The sequence below is a fragment of the Impatiens glandulifera genome, chromosome 8 (assembly GCF_907164915.1).
Source record: "Impatiens glandulifera chromosome 8, dImpGla2.1, whole genome shotgun sequence".
NCBI classification, from domain to species: domain Eukaryota; kingdom Viridiplantae; phylum Streptophyta; class Magnoliopsida; order Ericales; family Balsaminaceae; genus Impatiens; species Impatiens glandulifera.
In genome coordinates, this window is record NC_061869.1 from 57,139 (window position 1) to 66,959 (window position 9,821).

Sequence of the window (9,821 nt, forward strand, 5' to 3'; positions counted from 1 at the left end):
AGAATGGGGTTGAAGAAGTCATCTCAAGACAAATGTGAAAGTTGTATGTGTAGTTGGACTTAGAAAAAAATATACGAATTTATAATATTTTAAATGATTTTAGATATTTATGGTATAAATTCAAATAAAAATAAATATATAAGAACCAAATTTAAATAAAAATAAACAATTTCAAACAAAAATAAACAAAATATTTGTTGATTTTGTCTCTCAGTACATCTTTAAGAGACCACTTGTTAAGATTGCAAGAGCTTATTTATCAAATTTATGTGATAAATAATCACTTAGAATATGCTTTTTAGAATAATCAATCTATTTTAATTCCAATATATTGTTTATGAAATTAAATGATATGATCATTGTTTATTAGATCAATTCTAATAATCGTTTTGTGTAGTCATTTATATTCACTAATAACATTTTGCCAATTCTTCTTCAACAGTGAAACGAGAAAGTTAGTTCATTTGCACATTTTGGAACAACTGCTTCTCTTCCATGCTTAGGTTCCCAACAGCAACACCCATGCACAGAACCTTTTTCAATTGGAACTTAACTGTTGCCTTGATCTCGTTCACTTTCTCTTCAAATCATGCCCAATCCTCTTACATACACTACAAGAATGCTTTAATTTTTCTAACTGCAAAAACATGTAAGTAAAACGATTAGAGAATGAACAATAGAAATGACGATCAATGAAATAGCAAATACATACAACATAGAAAGAATCCTAGTACAACCTAAGAGATTATAGATGAAATCACAAAACATGGTCAACAAAGAATAGGAGCCCATGTCTAACATAGAAAGTTAGCATACCTGTTCCTGTTTCTCCTGAACTTCCTCTATAAATGTTCGCCTCTTCAAAGCGAAATGTAAATAAAACACTTGTGCAGCTTTCTTATGCAACTATTAAAATAGAAAGAAAAAAGGTATTATTCATATGTACCATTTAGTTGGTCCAATATACGTTCATTCTCACAGTGAAACTATATTGAGTTCAACTTTATGAAAAGGAAGGATTACAAATGATCCTCTAGCAACCACTCTCATTTTCCACAATAAGAATACTATCATTTTCCACAATCAGAAATCAATGTGCTGAAAAAATGACTAATAAACTCGCCTAGAAGACTAACAGCAACTGAAACTACTGAAATTAGACAACAGTATATAAATAATCTGAAATCTAAGTACTTCTTGATATGTGAAATGAAACAATACCAAACAAAAGGTGCATGGTAAGATTAGCCACACAAACTAATCCAATTTTTCATCCCATCAATGAGAAAAATGCAAATCCTTCATTTGATTATATATGTAACTCTAGGTGTAACTCTAGGCTTTCAGTTACAGGAATCAATCAATATGAATAATCAAATCAAAGCAGCTTGGAAAAGACTTTAGTAACCATAGTAATTTTCCTAAGCTGATAATATAATAAAATAATACCATTCATGACTAGTATGGAAGTGAGTGAATTATGCCAGGAGTCTGAAATTCAAGTGGCTAACTCATCATTGAGTAGAACTCAGTGCCATTAATGAAAGCTTGATCCAATGTTTTGTTTGTGAAACCGTTTCAATAAGGTTCTAATGTCAGTTTCCACTTATATATTACAGTAGTATGTTGAGCCTATTTCTATTAATCAAAGTCGTATGCAAAGTTGAAACCAAACAGCTTAGCAGTTAGCTCCACATATTTCTAGTAAGATTAAAAAACATATTATACTTTCAAACCCCCACAAGCAGTAGAAACTTAGCTCAAACACTTGTCTATTTATCACCTCAATATTCAGAATCGCAATTCACATATTCACTCGCAATAAACAAGAGCAAGAGCAAAAACAAACAAGCTATGATCAGTTAAAAGAGATCATACCTATTTGTATTGGAACTCGATGGTGTAAGAAAGGAGTGCTGGACTAATATCGGTAGCGTCAGGCCGAGAAACGGACACGATTTTGGCCGTGGGCAACTCATCGAAAATTGGAGTCGACTCCAGGTCATCAACGTGTTGGAGAAGAAAGGTGGCTCCGTCTGCATTTCCCTACTCCCTTCTCTCTCATACGATTTCTCACGTTTATCCCGATCTGACTTATTATCTTTATCGTAAGACTTCTCACACTTTCCTCGATCGTTCTTAGGTTCATGAGATCTCTTGCGCTTATCGCGACGATCGGATTGCATCTCCCTGTTATCTTCCATATCCATCTTCCCTTCACGAAATCTCTCACGCTCCGAAGAATGCTCTCGGGTCCTTCGGCGGTCACCGCCGCCATCGTCGTCCCCCGGTCCTTGTCGTACTTTGAGCGATGCCTTTAGTACTTTGAGCGATGCCTTTATTTATCATCGCGGTCATCTTTGAATGATTTGTGCCTACTGGACCGGTGCTTATGACCTCGATCGCGATCTTCAGAGAAATCTTTCTCTCTATCTTCACGATCGACCTCTAGATTTAGGGTTTAGTCAATTTGGTATATTATTATTATTATATATATATATATATATATATATATATATATATATAATAAGTGTAAAATAGTAACAAATTCAAATATTAAAAGGGAATACAAATATAGTAAAAAAATGTTAAGTCATTAAAATAATTGCTTGAGTTATTTATTTTGACAAATTTTCAGCATAAATAATATCAAAATAACAATTTCCAAATAGGTTTACATTTACTTATGATATCAATATGTAATTATTCAATTAAAATAGACTTAAAAGTGCATTGTCATAGACCAGATTAAAACTTTTTGTCCAATTTTATTACAATCTAACACTATTTTATACATATAATATGAAAAGAAAAGAAATATGTCACATTTAAATAGATGATGTAATCCTCTATTAATTAACACTGACAAGAAATTTGACTTATTTATGCTAGGTATGAGAATATAAACAAGAGGAATTAGTAATGGTGAGGTTAGGCTCATCTGCTAAATTATGTTTCCTTTCGTTATAAAAATAAAATAAAAAGCATGCACCAATTAGTATGGTTTCGTCTATACAATTTAATATTCTTAGTGAGATAATTAATTTTTTCATGCCTCAAGATTTCCCATATATCTTCATTTGTCCCGTCTCACTAGACATAGTGTCTCACTAAACATAGTTAATTTATTTTTTTATTTTTTTATTTTATCATTTTCACCTAATTAATTAGGTTTTGATACCTGGATTGAATATTTTTATGAGTCAAATGAGGTTGAGCTATCCAAAATTTTAGTTATTAGAAACCTTTTTCAAATAAACAAAATGTCCATATCACTTTCGATATTTCGTAATATTTCGTTTTTCTAATTAATTTATCACTTTTTAAAATTAAATGATATTTAGAAACGTTTTGAACATATCTTTTTTAAATTGAGTATTATTTTCGATATTTACGCATTTTAATTTGTCGAATTTGATTTAAGTAACTAAAAAAATTGTAATTTGAAAAAATATTTAAGAAAATTTAAATAGAGAAATATTTTGTATTTATTTTTAAAAAATATTCATAAAGACACAACTTTGTGTTTTGTTTATCAATTTAGACGTATTTATGTTTTAAATTGAGTATTTTTCAAAATATATGTGTTCAAAACTGTCTAATATTGTTATAATACCTTAAAAATATATATAATAAGTGAGAATAATTGGAAAAATCAAAAAAAAAATTTATAATTTATCTTTACAAATGTGAAAAAAAAAATTAATGACAAATTTTTTAATAATTGAAGTATCCATTAAACTGACCCAATATACCAACAATTCATAAGCCCAAGATACGGGCCCATGTTATATGCTTAATTATAATCCATTATATAAATAACATTTTCCTTCTTCTCTAGCAATGTGGGAATATACTTATCACATAAAAAAAAATTAGCTGAATACAGAGCAAAGTGTTTAGCATTTGGCTGTAATAGAACCTAAAATGCATCTGTGCTGCTCAATACAACATATAGTATAGAATATGTTAGCAATTGATACCAGTACATTTCCTGCTTTCCATAATTTATGTAAGTGCTTTTCTGCACTAGGCAATGTCCAAAGGAAAAGAAGACATACACAAGGAAAAAACAACATTCAAGTAAAGTATACCTTTCGAATTTCATGATTCTTGTATAGGACCACACTTGTTCCTTTTGGAGCCAATCCATACTTGTGTACATCAACAGACATCGAAGTTACTCCTTGTACCGTAAAGTCAAAAAGAGGTATAGGGTACCTAAAAGGTAGTTCATACCTAACAAAGTTAGAGAGACAAATTCCAATATTCCATACACAATGTTAATACTATCTGGAAAATACTTAACAAAGATATGTTAGTCAAAAGGTCTCCAAAGGAATGGAAAAGTATCAAAGTTTGGATGATTAAGAAAACTGAGGACAAATCTTATTTAATAACCTCTTGGGAAATTTTAGTAAAAGGTTCTTTTCCCAAAAAAACAATGCAAGATACTTATTGTAAGCTAATGGCTTGGTAATTAAGTTTGAACAGAAGCTATGAGGTTCTGGTTTGGATATTACGTTGCTTAGCCATAAATGAGGTTATCATATGTAACCATTTTTCTATTTAAACACTTCTCAGGTTATTGGAGATCATTAACAAGTCATTTTCTTAAGATCTCAAAGTTAAAAGACACAAATTTCAACATCTAGTGTCTTATCCAGAGGGATTACCAACTGAACTATAATATGGAAAGAACAATTCAAACAACTTCACCATTTATATAACTATAAAGACAATATTTTACTTGTCTGCTTTAGTGGAACAAAATGAACACCTCAGTGGTCAAAGTTTCATATCATATTGTTCTACCAAAGTAATACTCCAGATTGAATGAGAAAAAGAAAAGAAAACAAACACAGTAAGAAACTAATAGGATATATCAAGTGAATTGAATGAGGTAAAAAAAGTCAACACTTGGAGAAGGAAATAATCTCTAATAGATCATTGAAATTGAACTTGAATGAGTCTCAATTTTCTACACTAAACTCAAATTGGCTCAATTTAGCCATTAAACTATGTTATTGAACATACCCAAGTTTACTAGCAAAGGGCAATACAAAACCTCCAAGACACAGATCAACATGTAAGCATATATCGTAGCTAAGAGCTAATTTGCCAAGCTCCTACATGAATCCAAAGAAGAGTCAATTTAGTGCTACTAGTAATTAAGCCAACAAGACTATTTCCAAAAAAAAGTAATTAAGTCGACAAGAAGTAGAGATTTCAGGTGTATCCACATACTTCAATAGGATCTATGATGCCATGTGGGAAGCCAGGAGCTGATCCAACTATCTGTTTTAATTATAAAAAAAAATAACAGTTCCTTGATCACAATACATAAGTTTAAGTCGCAAATAACAAAACCTCGTATTAGGCTAACAATTTCAAGAGTACAAATCATGGAAGTTAAGTTAGATGACATCTTAATGTCTTCAATGGGTGTAAGTACCAATATAGTGTTTTTGTTGACATATCGTCTAATTGATGCAGTATCTGCTTGAAAGTGTGTAAGGAGCAGTCTAGTGAATCAGCTTTTAGATAGAACATATGAGGGTAGTATGCGTACATTTCTGGTCTTACAATACCCTTCCTAGCTTTCATGAAGTCGCGAGATGACTTTACGGCTAACAGTATGCTTTCAGTTCCTCCAGATGTCATGTTACCACAAATTTGTCCTCCATAAGATTTCTCTTGGCTTCCCATGAGTGCAGCTGTCATGGCAACCACTTCTGCCTCAAATTTGACAACACTGTAGAACACATCCATGTGTAATGGATTGGTGTGAGCAAACCTGAGAATTCGTTCAAATTTGAGCATGGTTCATCAAACAAAACACAATAATAATAATAATAATTGGCATCTCTAAAACAGAGAGGTGTCTTACGCACATGGAGCATGCCTCATTTATCAAAGAAAAATGCCCTTCAGTTTCACTACCTCCAATATAACTACATATATACAGGGTCAAAAACATTAACACATGTCAAAACGACTATGGACTCTTGAGTAACAAAGAGCATGTGTTGTTGATTGAATAACTTTACAAAACGTACACTGTACCAGAGCATTTGCCTTGCCAAACCACATCATTTCTTTTGTCCTCTCTCATTTTCTCAAGAACACCTACTCCTAACCCTACCACAGGTAACTCTGTTCTCCAACCATTCCCACTTTTAGATTTACTATTGGACTGCAACTTATCTACTACCTGCACAATTAAAATTCTTTGAACATCCCCCAATGGCAGAAGAAGGGTGCAAGCTGGAAGGACTTGGAAGACCAGACAACTTCTAAGATTAATAGAAATTAATAAAGTATCTGAGTATTTTAGTTCTCCGGATATTCTATAAGTCAAAGAATAAATAGAAACTAAAGAAGAAGAATAAGAGAAGAAGAAGACAATACTCTCAGTGGATAAGAGAAGGTCTTTACTTAGGTAAATCATCACAATAATTATACAGTGATTACTAAGTAATGACAGTATGGGCTTTGAGTTCAAGAAAGTTAAATGATCTAAGTTCTCATGGAAAAACAGAAAATTGAGATAAGATCTTGGTCATTCATTGCATGATCAATGGAAAAGTGGATAACAGAAGGTAGGATGTGCAAGTTTAAACCAAGCAAATACATACTCCAATAAGGACCATCACTAAAAAACACATAGAAATCCACCAAGAGTTTTTTGCAGCAACAAAAAATCCATGAGATAAGTATCAGAGTTAGGCTTTCTGAAGTATTTTTCTAGATGCAAATATTATCAGCTTGAGTTTCTCTATTACAAAGTCAACTGCCAAATATAGCACTCCATGTATCAGGTATCTGCAATAATTGTATTTTATTTTTACTACAAGGATTTAATTATTTATTCATTCCTACAGGCTATAGCCTATAGGTATATATATAATATGTACATATTTATATATTATCTTACATGCACAACCTCTTAAATGGTATCCGGCCACAAGAGACTAGAACGTCAACAGCATTTAATTGCCAAGAGCACTATCATGAATACGGTTGCCCCAAGTAGTTATACACTCTTTAGTAGAATGCTTGAGCCTGACACATTTTTTTCTAAAACAGTTCGACTGGGATAATTGGTACTTTTTTTTTTTGGCTCAAGGACAGAAGAATGTATCCCAAGATTCCCATCCTTTCAATCATTAGTTAGGGCTGTTATTTTTTTCTTCATTTATCTCAATTTTATAATAAAGATTTGTGTATTTGATTTTAATTTTAGACTATTGTCTAAGCAAAAATAAACAAATCAAATTCATTTCCAAATAGGGCAGTAAATCCAGCAATGAAATATATTCCTTTTAAACTTTCTCAGCAATTAAAAAAGAAAGCAGTTCTACAATGATCCACCTTCTTTTTCTCAGCATCGATGTAATTCTTCAAGGCAGGTACAAATCTGTTTGTCGGAAATCAAATCGTTCGATCAAATCACACAACACTTGGACAATCAGAAGAAATAAAACTAAAAAAAGAGAAAATGAGTAAAGTTCCAGATGTGCGTTCTATTATGCAAGCAAGTAAAGAGGGAGAATAAAGTACTTGATGGAACACATTATGAACCCTAAAACAGTGGTCTTTATCCCTTTCTCGTGAACAGAATGACCCACAGATTGAAGGAACCAACCAACAACAAGGGAGAAAGGAAAAGCAAGAAACAGAGCCAGAGGTTCATATCGAGACAAAAATGAATTCGCATATGCTCTCAACTGATTAGCCGAAGACTCCAGAACTTCCAATAGTTACAGAAACGAAAAAAAAGTGTTCAAATACTCTATCAAAACAAAAGCATAGATTCAACTGCTTGTCACGAGCATAGTTCGAGTTTTTCCAAGCCAGAGTGATCTAGATATAGCTGTAACAAATTACATAGATTGCTGAAACAAAACCTAGAAAACAAATCACCAATTCGTCCAGGAATGAACAAGTCGTAAATTAATCAGCAAAATAGATTGATGAATGAATTAAATCTCCACAAACGAATACGATACAATCGTTTCCTAGTCAAGTAATTCGACACATGATAGCTAAATACGCCAACAGCGTATTTAAGATAATACATTTTGAGGACGAATGCTTTGTTCGAATACAAACTGAGAACGAAACAATTAAGATAATACAAGAGCAGCTTAAACAAAAGCAAGCCGAACCTTAGGTGAACGTGAACAAACTAGATTTCAAATAGGCTCAAAATGTGTCGTGAAAGCTTACATTACATGACAGATTAGAGGAAAAGTGGAAACCAAAAGAATGAAACTTTTCTGCTGTTCCAAAAATAAAAGATGCATGAAGCAGTCCATGGGAATAGAATGACTAATTGGATTAATAAGATTTATGCTGCAAATAGATAGAACAAAATGACAATTGGTCGAGCCAGATGTGAACTGAAGATACCAAAGCAATCAATAACTCCAATAATAGCAAAGACTAGATTGTAGAAATGAAACAATGAAAATAACTGTAGATATTGCAAGAGAACTCATGAAAATCTCATTGTGTAAATAAAAGATGCATGAAGCAGTCCATGGGAATAGAATGACTAATTGTATTAATAAGATTTATGCTGCAGATAGATAGAACAAAATGACAGTTGGTCGAGCCAGATGTGAACTGAAGATACCAAAGTAATCAATAACTCCAATAATAGCAAAGACTAGATTGGAGAAATGAAACAATGAAATTAACTGTAGATATTGCATCACCAGAGAATTGCTTAGCATATGTGTTTAATAAGTCATGTTCTTTGCATGTGATGATCTTTTTGAAAATTTTGTTGATCATTCTACCAAAAGGCTAAATTTGATAAGAGCAGTCACTCTGTAAAACAAAGTTTTAAATCACTTGCACATTGAAAAATATAAAGGTCCATGGAATCATCAAATAGTTTTATAAAATAAATACATAATTTTATAAAGTTCCCTATTCTCCGCATCCATTAATTTCAGAAACATCGACAACACAATTACCTCTACAATATGCTGAGCATCACCAAGCATGCAGACCTTCATCTTGGGGCGAGGAATATGAGGCAACTTTACTGAACCACTAAAACGCTTGTCTTTCTGGGGATCATAATTCTTCAACCCAATCTGCAGTTCATCACTTTCAGTGAAGTTGCGCTTCTTCTCCTTAGCATCAGTTGATAACTGAGTAATAGCTTCTCTCAGGGCATCACTCTGAAGCTTAATGTACATAGAAAAAGAAAAAGATACGTTAGAACTTCATTATGCATGGGTCTGAAGCAACATGACCAGTAATAGCTTATAATCAACTCTATAATTCAGTATAAGTGTACACAGATTTCACATTTTTGAAAAGCCATAGGTAGTTCATACAAATCAAGAACAAATTAAATAAAAGAACATATATTTTAACTGAACATACAATAAAACTCATGAAAATATCAACAATTGCTGCTCCAAAATAAACTGGTAGATCCAATTCAGATATGCAGCTCAAATAATCAAGAAGCAATGCACTACAATGATAAGGTTTCCTCTAAATTATTCAAACCCTTTAAAGATAAATAACTAAGGAAGCAATATTAAGATTAATGCAAGAAACTTCCAACAGCTTCAGAGGTTAGGCCTGCTAACTAATTATTGAATCAGATTCAAGTCACTTTCATTGATTCCATAACATCCAATGATTTCCACTCAAATAAACTAATTATGGATAGTCAAGAAGCAGGGTTTAGGATTTAGTCTAAACAATAAAAAATCAGTTTGAACTTTGGCAACGTTTGACAAGATTGTGATTGTGAAAAAACTAGTTTTCAAATAGGCTCAAAATGTGCCGTG

At 32.2% G+C, this 9,821-nt stretch overlaps 1 long non-coding RNA gene and 1 pseudogene across 1 annotated transcript; both read right to left on the reverse strand.

Annotated features, from left to right (window-relative positions):
- Nucleotides 1–422: 422 nt before the first annotated feature.
- Nucleotides 423–2,105, reverse strand: LOC124911167. Its single transcript, XR_007096584.1, has 3 exons — nucleotides 1,879–2,105; nucleotides 817–906; nucleotides 423–637 (listed from the first exon to the last, which is right to left on the reverse strand). It is a non-coding gene; the product is annotated as an uncharacterized LOC124911167 (long non-coding RNA).
- Nucleotides 2,106–4,041: 1,936 nt separating this feature from the next.
- On the reverse strand, nucleotides 4,042–8,083 carry LOC124911554 (annotated as a pseudogene).
- Between the last annotated feature and the right edge of the window lie 1,738 nt (nucleotides 8,084–9,821).